The sequence below is a fragment of the Rhinopithecus roxellana genome, chromosome 9 (assembly GCF_007565055.1).
Source record: "Rhinopithecus roxellana isolate Shanxi Qingling chromosome 9, ASM756505v1, whole genome shotgun sequence".
Taxonomy (NCBI): Eukaryota; Metazoa; Chordata; class Mammalia; order Primates; family Cercopithecidae; genus Rhinopithecus; species Rhinopithecus roxellana.
The window spans coordinates 55350788-55366382 of NC_044557.1; the positions used below are offsets into that span (position 1 = coordinate 55350788).

Consider the following 15595-nt stretch of genomic DNA (forward strand, 5'->3'; position numbering starts at 1 on the left):
GACCTGGCCCTTGGTAGTTGTGGGTCTTAAGGCAAAGCTGCCAAACCAGTCTGTTAAGCCCTCCAAGGGCTGTTTTGAGGATTAAATTTGATGACATCTGTAAATCACTTATTATAATTCTTAGCCCAGAATGTATCCTCTATAACTTGTTCTCCTGGGTGATATACAATATGAAACTTATCCTGTGTGATATGCTATATTCAGAAACTCAACATACTCTAAATGTATACATCTAAAATAGAATGTATGATATTTCCCTAGAACTGGCACCCTCATTCAAGTCTCTGTTTTAGTTAGTGGTATCACCTCCTTCCATTTCCTCACCTGAAATCTCAGTGCATGTGGCTTTCCCTCACATCAGTATTCCATATGGAATGCTTTTCATAGCCACGTCGTTTTCTTCAGGGCTGCTTTCCAAGCCCACTCTGACATCACCTGAACTATTCCTTTTTTTTTTTTTTCCACGTCAGATAGGTAATGTGCCGACATCGTAACAAGGTTTGAGGAAGGCACAACTCATACATGTGCGTGACAACCCATCCACAAGCTTATGAACTAGAAAAAAGATCACTACTCCATTTTTTGCTTTTTCATTTTCCCACAAGGGTGCCAGTTTACCATCCAGCTACCCAATGTTGACCTCTGAATTTGGAATTAATTTTCCAGAGAATAAAGGTGTTTGATAAAGTGATCTTTTTTTTTAATTTTTTTTTTTAAATTTTTTATTTCTGTAGGTTTTGGGGGAACAGGTGGTATTTGGTTACATGAGTAGGTTTTTTAGTGGTGATTTGTAACATTTTGGTGTACCCATAATCCAAGCAGTATACAGTGAACCTGATTTGTAGTCTTTTATCCCTCACCCCCTTCCCTTTGGGGACATGTCCCTGCTGCAAGTCCCCAAAGTTCATTGTATCATTCTCATGCCTTTGCATCCTCTTAGCTTAGCTCCCACTTATGAGTGAGAATATATGATGTTTGGTTTTCCATTCCTGAGTTACTTCACTTAGAATAATAGTCTCTGTCCCATCCAGGTTGCCGTGAATGCTATTAATTCATTCCTTTTTATGGCGGAGTAGTATTTCATTATATATATTTAATTATATATGTCATATATACATACATGTGTATATATGCATATATGTGTGTGTGTATATACATATATATACACATATATGCACACACACATACCATAGCTATATAGCTATATATAGCCACATATATCCCACAGTTTCTTTATCCACTCATTAACTGATGGGCATTTGGGTGATAAAATGATCTCTATGTGACATTTTAACTCAAAGCTTTTATGATTCTTATTTGTTTTAGGAGTTCACATTACTACTTTTGCCAAAAATCTTAATATCCAGCTTTAAAGACATTTCCTAATTTGACTACATTTTTTTGAGCAATTGTGTCTTCCCTCAAGCCTTGGTCCTTCCTGTCACCCAACCATGCCAATGTCTTCTGTCACATGCTTGCTCCATTGCTCATATACTTTCCTCATTGTTAATTAGCTCGTTTCTCTTCTTGCTGCCGTCCATTCTTTAGGAATCTGACAGGGGAGATTATAAGTAAGAATGATGTGTGATAGATGAAGATAAAAAATAAAATAAGGTAACATCGGGCCAGGTCAATGTGTGATAGATGAAGATGAGAAAATAAGGTAACATTGAGCTAGGTCTTTTTCTGTGGTCTCTGAGGCTTACTTTCTAACGAATGAGGCCTTCTTGTTCTTATGAAAGGCATTATGACTGCTGGCAGCCCTATGTTTACATCCTTCAAGGTGTTAAATCCCATGGAGAACCCTAATTGACTCTGATTGGTTCGTGAGACTATTGTTGCTGTTGGAAGAATGGTCCAGTCCACTCTGAATGACTAGGCCTCGTCAATGTGTTTTCCAGTTGGTGGTAGGCGGTGGGTTTTGTGGCTATAACCAAAGTGAAAACAGTGCGTTACCGGAAGTAGGAAGGGCTATTGCACTAACCAAAACAATTGATGTTCACTATAGTCTCTACAGGTTCACTTGATATAATATATCCCCCCAATATGTAAACATGTACATAAATATATTCATTCACTGATTCAAAGACTATAATATGGTCTTGTCTACCTGAGGCAAATGTCCAGCTATTCAGGATTGCAGCAGACAATGGTGGATGTCTAGTACATATCTACACCCCCACTCACCTTTCATAAAGCAGAGTATCTGCTAAGATGCTGCTGCTCAGTCACTACAATTCCCACCATGAGATTAGCTCCTGTAAATGGAATATGAGTAGAGGTGTTCCACTCCCAAGCCAAGATGATTAAGAAGCAGATGATGTGCCTTTCTCTATTTTTGCTTTTCCTTTCCCTCAGTTGGAAGCAAAAGTCATGGAACCTTTAGGTGCTGGCAGCGCTACATCCTGAGTCATCATGTGGAGTGTTATGTGCCAAACATTCTCACTGAATTGTGTAAAGAAAAAAATATGCTTTTATTAAGTCACCAATATTTGGGTATTCATCTTCTGTAGCAGCTAGTGTTAACCTAATGAAATGGGAAACATCCACATAACTGACATCACTCAGAGAAAAGAAAAAAGTGATTGTATTAAATTGACAATAGCATTGATCTTCTTCCTCGATGCATAATAGAAACTCCCTGAAGGCAGAGACTTTCCCTGTTCTCTTCAATGTTGTATCCCAAATACTAGAACAGCTACTGGCACATAGTAGGTGCTCAATAAATATTTGTTGATGATGATGTAGTAATTTTTTAAATTGCTGCATGAAGAATTACTACAATCATAGTGGCTTAAGCAACACACATTAATTATTTCACAGTTTCTGTAGGTCAGGAGTCTGAGAATGGCTGCTATAACTTGGTCCTTTGCTCAGGATCTCACAAAGCTACAATCAAGGTATCAGCTGCAGCTAGTTTCTCATCTGAGGCTCAGTGACCTCTTCCAAACTCATATGGGCAGTATTAATTTTCTCAGAGCAGTAGAATCTGTGGTAGCTTACTTCTTCAAAGCCAGTGGGAAAGAGAGTTCCTTACCTCTAGACCCTCGTTTCGATGGGATTTTTAGTAGGTGAGCTGGTTTAGGTTAGGCTCACCCAGTAAACATCTTGTTTTTAATTAACTTACAGAAAACTGATTATGGACCTTAATTACATCTGAAAAGCCATTGTATTCTCATCATAAAATGTAAGCTAATCAAAGTAGTGACTATTTTAATACCTTTTCCATATTTTTAGAATATGGAACTTAGAAGCAAGTTCTAGGTTCTGCCCGTATTTAAAGGAGGTTATTATACAAGGGTTTTACTCACTGTGAGTTATTTTAGAATTCTGCCTACCTCAAAGGACAAAATATTTTGAAAATAATGCTTATACTTTAAAATGTGGATATAGAACATTATTTTATTTTATTTTATTTATTTGTTTTTGAGACAGAATCTTACTGTCACCCAGGCTGGAGTGCAGTGGCATTATCTCAGCTCACTGCAAACTCTGCCTCCTAGGTTCAAGGGATTCTCCTGCCTCAGCCTCCCGAGTAGCTGGGATTACTGACATGCAACACCACAGCTAATTTCTTGTATTTTTAGTAGAGATGGGGTTTCACCATGTTGGCCAGGCTGGTCTTGAACTCCTGACCTCAAGTTGATTCGCTCGCCTCGACCTCCCAAAGTGCTGAGATTACAGGCGTGAGCCACTATGCCCAGCCTAGAACATTATTGTAAAATAGAGATGATGACTACTTGTAAACTTGTTATAATAAAAATCCAGTATTTTTAAAGGTTTAAATTTAAAAATGATTTTAAGAAATTAGTAGAATTATGAACAAGTGATATTCAACTGTCTTGCATTTTTATGAACCTAGGGTAAACATAATATAACATATTTACATAGAAACATATTCATACTACTGTAAGAATATTCTAATAAGATAAATTTTTACTAAATTATAATTAAAAATTCATGTTCAGAGATAGTAGTATACTATAGATACTAGTATCCCAAGTATTTCTAATAGTAGTGGTAGTAGTAATAAAAAGAATAATGGAAACAAAGTATTCTATTGATGTTTGATATTAATATAGCAGATAAAGTAATTATTAAATTATATTTGCTGTGTTGCTGTTAAAACTGGAGAATCTGCCATTTAAAAATTTACTGGAACTTCATTTCTGCTTTCCAGGGTGGAATTTTCTCTTCCTCTCTTTGTGGTGATCCCCCACTATACTCTGGGAATGTCTGCGTTTGTGGGCTTTTATTCATACTTATGGAAAAACACCTACATTTTCTTCTTGAGAAAGTGTTAATCTCCAGAAAGCAGCCCACGTGCAAACACTTGAGATGGAGATAATAAATGTTGTCCTTGGTCATTTTGTTTTAAGATTGCCTTTGTTAGCATTATTGTTTCTTCATTTGTTCTTAGGGAATGTCTATGTTTGTGAGTTTTTCTATGTGAGCATGTACTCATAAAATTCTGAAAACAGAAATGAAGCTTTGTTGCCTGTCTTGGTTCCTTGACAACATTGAAGTTTTCCAATGCTTAACATGCGACACTAGGAAACAAACACAGGTGATTCTATATTTTGGGATTGTCCTGAAAGGAGCCTAGGGTGAGACTAATGCCTGTGAGTAGGGGGTGGAGTTCTCCCTAAGAAGAATGCATGATCCCCGTGAAGCAAGCTGGGGAGAGGTCAATCAAGGGCAGAAACTTGATTGGAAATCAATCAAGAGATTGGGGACTCCTGGGGGAGTCAGGAGGACAGAAAAGCCATTTCTTTTCTTTCTCACCTCGGGGAGTTGGTGTCTAGACTGCAGAAGAAGATGTATACTGTACTTAGGAAGCTCTCCTTGCCTCTTTGCCAGAAGGTAAGCTGGACTTTATAAAATAGAAGAGACAAGGAATGGCAGGAAGGTTGATTTTCACCACAGTGAGGCAGGTCAAGATCTAAACAGGAAAAGGTGTCAGGAGATGACTGACATGTGGCTTGGGACTGTATATTCTAAAAGCAGCCACAACCAATTTCAAGTTTTCTGTGTGATATAGTTCCTGTCCCTGGTTTCTTTTAGTGAAGTCTTATTAAGCATTACATAGCGCAGTTGTGCTTTAGAGAATTGAGGGATGAGCTTACCATTACACTTGCAGTAAAGCTTCTATAGGGGAGAAGCATCGCCACCCTGAGACGTACATGAAATGAAACTCAACTCAGAATTGAGGGGCATGGTCCAGCATTAGATTGGGGTATTCCAAGTGACCGGTGAGTTCCAAAATATAATTTGAGAACATTTAACAAATGGTATCAGGATTCCCAGAGGTACCGGGAGAAGGAAACCTCATAAAAGAGTGTACAAAAGTACATTTGTAACAAAAAGTAAAAAGGAAGTGCTACTTCATTTCAAAGTCTTCTGAGGCCTGGAGCATATGCATTAAAACAGTTTTCCTTTGTTCAGCTTTTCTTGTTCTTTATCCAGTTCCTGACAAAGCAAATGTGTTCAATTTCCCACTTGTAGATAGAAACATTTACAGTTTTGTCTTTCCAGTGAAGGCCTTGATTACACTTGAGTAAAAGGCGATAGGACAAGAGGAAGAACAGTGATGTTAGAGCATATAAAGAATAATAATAACTTAAAATTGGAAATACTTTTTTTATAAATTAATTTCTGAACATATGTTAATACATTATATATGTGTTAATTTTATGTATAAAACAAATCCAACTGTACTTACGAATACCTATCAGAATCCCAAACAGTTTGAAAATACCGAATATAGTAAAACTATCACAATGTCAACTAAAAATTTCTATTTGATTAAGAATTATTATGAAGATACAAATATGTTCACCAGCATAAATTTGTTTGATTTGGGATTGTGTACATCTACCTTAGATTGAGATAACTTTTGAAAAAATGAGAAAATTAATCTGAATAGCAGGCAGAAGAGGTTTATTTCATACCATCCATTCCTTTCTTCCTTCCCTAAAAGATTCTTTGATATCTTCTCCAAGAAAAAAATCGGAAGGAACCTAGAAAACCTTGTCATGCTGTTTAAGGAATGACTGTTAGGCCAGCCAACACAAAGAGTGGAAAAGAAAATGCTTGAATGTAGGGATGTAATGAAAATGATCTGGCTGATCATAGAAATTGCAGGAAGGATTCTCTCATGAGATGGGAGGTGAAGGATTTCATTTCTAAGCTTCCTTTCAGCACTTAAGATTCTATAAATTTGACACTCTTGTCCACCATTACTTGCTGAATTACACTGGAGTAGGTTTGGTTGTTTAGTTATTAATGTGACTGCCATCTTTGCTTAGCACCCTTTATTCCTTGTACATTTTTAAACCTTTCTTTTACTTGACCAAATGCAAATACATGTACTTAGATTCTGCCTACACATCAGTAACATTCAAAAGAAAATACATACTTAATCATGCAGGTGCTTTTTCCAACATGACACTAAACATTTGCAAAAAGGTGATATTCTAAACACCTTAGGGGACAGTGATTGAGTTGTAGCTATACCGAATCTGTGAAAGCACATGGCAGCCCTGTGATTCATTTAATCTTTGAGGATATGAATAACAACAAAGAAGTCAGTGATCTGGGCTGCCAATTTCTTGTTTAGTTTTTACTTTCTATGGCTTACAAAAATATTTCTTTTATTTCATTTAACCTCATCATAGAAGGATAAAATTGGTATTACTAATCTCGTTTTATAGACAGGAGAATTGAGGCTTAGGCAATTAAAGCATCTAGCCCAAGGAGACCTAACTAGTTAATGATGAAGGAGAACTGGTTAATGAGGAAGCAGAGACTTGAATTCAAGTCTTCTGACTTCAGGATTTATTTTCCTTTAGCATCAGATACTGGTTTTACTTTTCTGGAAAATAGGTTTTAGAGTTTATATCTTAATTTTTAAATTAAATTTTATTTTATTGTATTTTATTTTATTTTATTTTATTTTATTTTATTTTATTTTATTTTATGTTGAGACAGAGTCTCACTCTGTTGCCAAGCTGGAGTTCAGTGGCACGATCTCAGCTCACTGCAACCTCCGACTCCCTGGTTCAAGCGATTCTCCTGTCTCAGCCTCCCGAGTAGCTGGGATTACAGGCACGTGCCACCACGTCCAGCTAATTTTTGTATTTTTAGTAGAGATGGGGTTTCACCATGTTGGCCAGGATGGTCTCTATCTGCTGACCTTGTGATCCACCCACCTTGACCTCCCAAAGTGCTGGGATTACGGGCGTGAGCCACTGTGCCCAGCCTATGCCTTAATGTTTTTACACCTCAGTGGAAATGGTTTGAATCAGAATTATTAAATGCAAGGAAAACACTTATGGTATTACTAGAATATAGCAGAATATAATGTATGATTGCTTAGTTTTATATTATTTCTGTAACTTTAAATAAAGGAAAAATGCTTGATGGTGTCCTTTTCTGATTAAAAAAAAAAAAGTTTTCTGTTTCCTTCTCTGAATCAATTTACCATGCTTTCAGTATCACAACAGTTTTCAGTTGAGATTTTATTTCTAAAGGTAGAAGCTTCTTGAGACAATTCCTTTTTGTGGTCGATAAAGCATTTCCCGCTCCTCCTTAACAGACTACCGCTGGACCTGACAGTGGTAAAAACTGTCTCCATATGCCAGAGAGTCCTCTGTAGCTTCTGTGAAGAAGCAAGATGCCTTTTGGCGGAGACAAAGTTATGTCATCTTCCTCCCAATCTTTTGTTAGGCTAAATTTGAGGGACTAGAATATAAACATTTTTCAAAATATTGATTAATGTGGTTGTTTCTATGTTAAAAAATAAATTGAATCAGTTGTTTAGCATCAAGTGTACAAAAGAAATTACATTGATTTTTTTCCCCCACATGTCAGTTGGCTGTTATGGTAAATATTTTGGCACTGTATAGACATTAACATTGTCTACATGATGCCAAAATGATGTGTTGACAAAAGAAAATTGCAAATAAACTAGGTATATAATGTTTTATAGCTACAACTGTATTTTTCCTGATGTTATGTATTTTTTTCTAAAGCAGTATAATTATATGATGTTTTATAATTTCTTATGGATATAAAATTTGGGATATTTTTCTTGATTTTAGGAGGAGTCAGAATTATTAAGAGCCTATTTACTCATTTAGGCAACTAATCTAAAAATTGACTTCATATTAAATACTGACTTACAATACAAATTTTCTATAAAATTATGCTATGCTGGCCATAGTGAATTAAATAAAAATTAAGGCAATAAGTAAAATATACACATATAAAATGTATCTATGATAATAGAATGAATCAATAGTAGAATTTTGGCTCAGACTATTTTTATTTATGAGTAAAATAAGAAATATAGTTAAATAATACGGAAAACAGTATAATTAGATATTTCTTTAGGAGTCACTAGAATATATAAACACAAAGACAAATCACTTAGCATATACTTAGCACAGTTATAGGGGCTGTGAGGGACACCCTGCTTTGATTGAGGAAAATGTAATATTTATTAAACAATGTTGAAAATATACAGCAGAATATAAGTGCTAAAATACATTCTATAATTGCTTTAGGGGTACCAAGGAAAAAAAGATTGATGAAGGCTGTGTTGAAGAGGTGGTGTTCCAGCTGAGCCTGAAAGCAAAGGTCAAGTTTGAATTGATAGAGGTGAGAAAGGAAGACATTCCAGATGAGAAGGGCAACGTGAGGGAAATCCTAAGGGTGAAAGTAAGCAGGGTGTGCATTTCCAGATTGTGTGTGAAAATGTAATACCGAGTGCCTTTATTTTAGACATGGTTCTAGAAAATATCTTGAATTTCCATCTCCTTTCTGATTTTGCAGACCTTGTCTTTATTGAAGTGTTGGAACAGTATTAGTAATAACGTTTATTAGACAATAATGAAAAGAAGAATGGTATCTCAGTAATCCCCTGTCATATTATTTGTCTAATCTACACTTATAGTTCTCACTGTCAACATATATTAATAAACAACCAGCCTTAAATGCTGTTCTCTAACTCCATTACTTCAATAGTGCTTTACAAGTAATGTGTTGAAGAGACCATGGTCTTAAGATTTAAAATCATGATGTAATTCAGCTAGATTTTGAGGCAGAGGTGGAGAAAGAAGGGCTGTGCAAAATAGCATGATGAACTCTGGTCTTCCTATTGGGTACTTGTAAGCTTTTCTCTAGGTTTCTTGAGACAAAACTTTTTTTTTTTTTTTTTTCCCAACTAATGGGCAACTCCAGACCCCTGTATATTTATGAAACAACTAATGAGCAACCCCAAACACCTGTATGTTAATGCTGTATGTGTGAGTATGACAAGAGACATTTTATCTGCATGCAGATAAAATGATATGGTTAGGCTTGGTAGTCCCCATCTAAATCTCATCTTGAATTATAATCCCCAGGTGTTGAGGGAGAGACCTGGTGGAAAAGGATGGGATCATGAAGGCGGTTTTCCCCTTACTGTTCTGATGATAGTGAGTTCTCACGAGATCTGATAGCTTTATAAGCGTCTGGCATTCCCCGTGCTTGCACTTCTCTCTCGCCTGCTGCAACGTTAATACGTACCTGCTTCCCTTTCCGCCATGATTGTAAGTTTCCTGAGGCCTCCCTAGCTATGTGGAACTGTGAGTCAATTGTACCCCTTTCCTTTATAAATTACCCAGCCTCTGGCATTTCTTTATAGCAGTGTGAAAACAAACTAATACATAACATTACAGGTATTTGGAGCTTTATAATCAAAGAAAAAAGTAGGGAAGAAGTAGAAATAACTAAATAGAGAATGATTTATCAGGAGAATAGAGTGAGATCTGCTAGAAAATTCCTTAAAAAAAGTGCAATAGGTGAGAATATTTTTTGGTAGTTCACAAAGCAACTTTTCACTTTTAATAGTTATATATTGAAGATACATTAGTATACTACAAAATGAGTGGTGTGTGTGTGTGTGTGTTTGTGTAATAAGCACAAGAAAACCAAAAATAGTGTGGTTTTTACATTGTGGTTCTCAAACAGTAACAGTATCACCTGGGAGCTTAGAAATGCAAATCATCAAGCACCACCGCAGATACACTGAATCAGAAACTGCAGCTGAAGCCCAGCAATCCCTCCAGGTGATTCTAATGTGTACTAAAGTTTGAGAACCACTAATTTGATGAATATATAATTGCTTAGGGTAAGGCTAAATTAAAAATTATTTAAATTTAATTTAAAAATATATTTTGGTATATAAGTGGTAGTTTAAAAAGATAAATATAATGAAAGTAGTGTTTGAGTTACTGAAGTTAAAAATAGTGCTCTCCTTTGTAGTACTGTAAAAACTGTGGCTTGGCAGAAATTACCATGAGGAACAAATAAGAAAATGAGGAAAAATAATGAAAGAAAGAAGGAAGGAAGGAGATGGGATTTAATGTCAACTAACATGTATCAGTAAGAAGCATGTGGAAGATCCTTTATCAAAATATTCAGGAAGTCATTTGTTGGGACTATCTTATCTAATGTTGAATATCTGAACCTCATTATTACAAATAGTCCAGTTAAAGATAGCAGGGCAGAAAAATCCTTGACTTTATGTCCCAAGCACAGAAGCACTTCCCAGATGGCATGAATTAATGGACATTTTGTTTGTTAAAACACCAAATGTCTAAAAGCAAATTAGAGTCATTTGGGTCAAAAAAAAAAAAAAAAAAAAAAAAAAAAAAAAAAAAAACCATCCTTAGTTTTCTTTCTATTTGGCAGTAATCCAGTTTGAATTTTTCTTGTGCCACTATCTATAATCAAGGAATTTATGTAAACCTCAGGGGATTATATTCTCCTTCACAGAGAATGCCCAAGATAGGTTATTTCAGCCTCCAATGTGAAGCAAATGTGAAATTCTGGTTTTTTTTCTAGACTTAGATTTAATAATCTAGTACCCGAATTGATTTTATCATGCAAGTGCCTATTGGTAAATTTAATAAATCATAATCTTTAATGATGTAATTTCTGGACATAGAGCATATTAACTCTAAAGAAGTAAATCTCTATCAGGCATTAAAAAAAGAATCTTAGTTTAGGCTTTGTCTCTAGTTTATACTAGCTCTGGGTTTAATGATATATTTTATATATTGAGCATATATTTCAAATTCTGGTAGCTAATCATATTATTCAGTGGCTATAAAACCCACTTTTGTTGTATATTATCATTCAAGTATTCTACTACATGCAATAAGAAATAACCAATATACATACTAGAAATATCAGAAGAGAGTAGCAAGCATTAGCAATCCTTCACTTGGGAAGAGGTAAGAGTTCAGAAAGAGACTTTATGTCATGAGTAGGGCTTGAAAAAAGTAGAAAATGGAGCAGGAACACCAAATCACCAAATGAAACCTTCAGTACTCCACATGTCACACTAAGCACAAGGAGGAAGCTGTGGTCCATCATTGGAGAAATTTGAAGTTGGTAGTGCACTGAGATAAATACAGCAACTACAAAACTCTCATCTATTTCAATTACTGGTGAGACTGACTCAACTACCAACACTAACAGTCTTAGAGAAGAAGAGATATATCAATTTCTGGGTACAAATAATAGTTACCTCAGTCTCTACTGTTTCTTCACACACAATGTTTGATGTTTATTCATATCTACTTTCATTCCTGTTTTTTTTTTTTTTTTTTTTTCCTGGTGTGTGTGTGTGAGAGAGAGAGACAAAAAAAAGACCCATTGGCAAGAAGACAAAATAGTCAGTAGAAATAGAAATAGAGATATCTCAGACTGAAATTGGAAAATTTCAGCAGTCTTTGAAATAACTATGTTAATATTTTTAAAATCTAGCAAAAATGTAGATAAAATATTAATAGAATATCAGTAGAAGACTGGGAAGTATAAAAAAATAAATTGAAAATGCTTAACAGAAACAAATAATTCCTTTGCACTTATCTGCAAACTAGACAAAGAAGAGGAAAAAATCAATGAACTTGAAGATAAGTCATTTGAAATAATTCAACTCGAAATGCAAATAGGAAAAAGAGAGAAGAAAACAGAATTAAACATCCAGAAATATGGGACACTATCAAACTCTACAAAATACCTAGACTTGACATCCCAGAATGAGAACAGGGAATAGTGAGAACCCAACAATTCGTGTAGAGTTACAGGCCAAGAATTCATCAAAATTTACTAAAGTTAACAAACAACAGTTCCAAAAATCTCAAAGAACCCCTAGCAGGCTAAATATACCTAGGTACATCATAATCAAACTGCTTAGAAACAAAAATAAAGAAAAAATCTTGAAAATACCCAAAGAAAAAAAGAAACATATAGAGAAGAACAAAGTTAATAATGGCAGTAGACTTTTCATCACAAAGCTAGTAAGAAAAAAAAGAAGAGAAAAACAATGAAGTGACATATCAACTGGGTAAAGAAACAAAACAAAACAACTTGTCAAGCAGTAATTCTATACCCAACTAAGTCCCTTTTAAAAATAAAAAAAATATGTAATTTTTCACATTAAAAACAAAATTAGAGAATTTATCACTAGCTTACCTGTATCACAAGATATGTTATTTAAAATAAGTCTTATAAAGGACAGAAATAATATGAGGTCAATTGGAAATCTGTGTCTATGGAAAGGAATGGATATATCCCAGAAGTGGTAAAAATGTAGACAAATATAGAAGAGATTTTTTTCCCTTACTTTTGACCTTTTTAAAAGATAAATCATACTTTATAACAAAAAGAATAGTAAAATATTGTGGGGTTAATAACCAGTGTAAAAGCAAAATATATGACAGTAGCACAAATGATAGGAAGGAGAAATAGAAGTATACTGTTGTAAGGGTCATGTGTTGTGCAAAAAGTGGTATACTATTGTGTGAAGGTAAGCTGTGATAAGTTAATGCATACTGTAAAATGCAGAGCAACAATTTAAAAAATAAAACAAAGATATATGGCTAATAAGCCTATAGTGGAGATAAAATGAAATTATTGAAGTGCTCAATTCAAAATATGGCAGAAAAAGAGGAAGAATGAAACGAAGAACAGATGGAATACTAGATAAGAAATGGCAAGATTTAATCCCAACCATATTATAGATTTAAGCCCAACCCTATCAAAAAGTGTATTTGATATAAATGGTCTAAATACTGAAATTTACATGTAGAAATGGCCAAATTGGATTAAAAAAACAAGCTCAAATATTTACTATTTATAAGAAAATTATTTTAAAATAATGAAATATGTCAAACGTAAAAGGATGGAAAATGTATACCATGAAGCACTAATCTAAAGAAAAATGGGTATTAACAGAGATAAAGAAATTGCATGGTGAAAAAGATCCATTAATCGGGAAAACATAACATTCCTAACAATCCTAAAGGTAAAATTTGAATCACCTAATAATGGTACTTCCAAATACATAAAGCAGAAAAATGGTAGAACTGCAAGGACAAACAGACAAATCCACAATTATAGTTTGGATTTTCAGCACTCTTCTCTTAATAATAGATAGAATAAATAGGCAAAAAATATTTAAACCTACAGTTGACATTGTACTTTTACTTAATAGTAAAAACCTATCCGACCATATCTAGTCAACATTGTTAGAGGTCATAGTCACTTCAGTAAGTCAAGAGAATGCATACTGATTGTAAAGAAATACTGTGAGCTCTTCACTCACTGATGATATGATTGTTAATATAAAAAAAATCCCAAATGTAAATTTATAAAAACCTAACACTAAAAAGTAGTAAGCTACCAAGGCCATAAAATTTATAAAGTTAATATTTTAATACTCAATTGCTTTATTTATATACTAGTGATAAATATTTAAAATGGAAAATTTTTAAAAAATACCCTATCCAACAGCATCAAAAAATATGAAATTTCTCTCATCACTTCAATGAAACATATGCAAGACATGCACTTTGAAAATTATAAAACATTTCTGAAATTAAAGAATATCTAAAGTAATGGAACTATATAATGTATTTATTGATTGACTCAAAATTGTTAAAATATTACTTCCCAAATTGATCTGCAGATCGAATGGAATTTTATTCAAATTCAAATCAGGACTACTTTGGGGAATTGACAAGTTTATTCTTAAATTTGTATGAAAGCATCAATAATTTAGAATAGCCTATACAATATAGAAAAGGAGAAAAAATATCTGAGCACTTACACTGCCTGAGTTATCAGTGAGTTAGCAGTTAGCTTTACTTAGCACAAATCTACGTTAGTAAAGACAACGTGGTATTGGCATAAGAACAATCATATAGATCAATGGAACAGAATAGACTACAGAAATAGACTCACATATGTTAATTACCTTCAAATTAACTTGATAAAATAATTCAATGGGAAAAGAATAGTCTATTCAACAAACAGTGTTAGTGTAATTTGATATCTACATAAAAAATACTTTGACAATTAAATAAATTAACATTATGAACCATAGACCTAAACATAAGAAAAGCTATAAAACTTATAGGGGAAGACAAGAGAAGCTCTTTGTGACTCTGTTAGCCAATGATTTCTTGGTATCGGACCATTTGTCACATCTTTGTAGGATAGAACCCTGTAGAGTGACTGATACATAGTAATATTGAAGAGAAACATAGTCAGTATGTAAACACATTTTCAGAAAGTTTTGAAAGCTGATTTGAGTAGTATGAACCCTCAATTATGCTGGCCTTTTGCCTAGAACCTTCATAAACTTTTGCATGTTGGAAACTTTTGCCCCTTATTTGATCCTGGAAATTCAGAATTTCTATATTCATTTGACAATTGGGACACTCTCTAACAAAATATTACTCTATTTGAATGACATGTATTTCTATGGCTCCTTGAGGTCCCCAAATTTCCAGGAATGTTTTTCTAAGTCATCCTTCACTTCATGATGGAAAATACTGGCATATCACCTAGGTCATGTTTTGGTTGCGGACATGGGCTTGTGTATGAGAGTCATTAGGTGGGTGCCAGGCCTTCTGTGGGAATCATGTGATTTACAGATCCTGCTCTTGCTCCTTTTTCTTTCTTTTATTCTCTCATTCATTTACTTGCTTCTACCTCGTTTTGATCACCTTCCTATTTTATGAGGATAAGAAGAAAGACAAGGTGTGAAATATGAGAAGGGAAATGAAAGAGAAGAGAATAATTAAATGCAAGAGAATAAAAACATGTAGATACATAGAATTCTGGAAACAGAATGATAAATCTTTCAAGGAAGAGTGAAATCCAAATAAAATTGTTAAAAGCTCCATCTGTGAACATACAAGCTAGCCAGAGGGTGGGGTTGAATTTGGAAGTATTTGGGTTTTTAAAGTCTTCCTATCCATGAAATAATGTACAAAGTAAACTAAAATATTTTATTAGACATTGTTAAATGTCATTGAAAATCATGTTCTAGGAAAATGTTTTTTTCCTCCAAACAACTTTGTAGGTAATAAAATTTCAATCTAAAATCTAGAAAAGCCTTTACAAGTTCTAAAGATTTTCATAGAACCTCAGCCATCTTTAGTTCTCCCTATTGAGGATGTTGCACATTTTTGGAATTGATTCAGAGAACAGTTAAGCACCATCTGTGTGCCATTTACAGTAGGAAAAAAAGTAT

At 34.2% G+C, this 15595-nt stretch overlaps 1 non-coding gene across 1 annotated transcript; it reads right to left on the reverse strand.

Moving 5' to 3' along the window:
- Nucleotides 1–464: 464 nt before the first annotated feature.
- LOC115899833 lies at nt 465–568 on the reverse strand. Its single transcript, XR_004059434.1, has one exon. It is a non-coding gene; the product is annotated as a small nucleolar RNA U13 (small nucleolar RNA).
- Nucleotides 569–15595: the final 15027 nt, after the last annotated feature.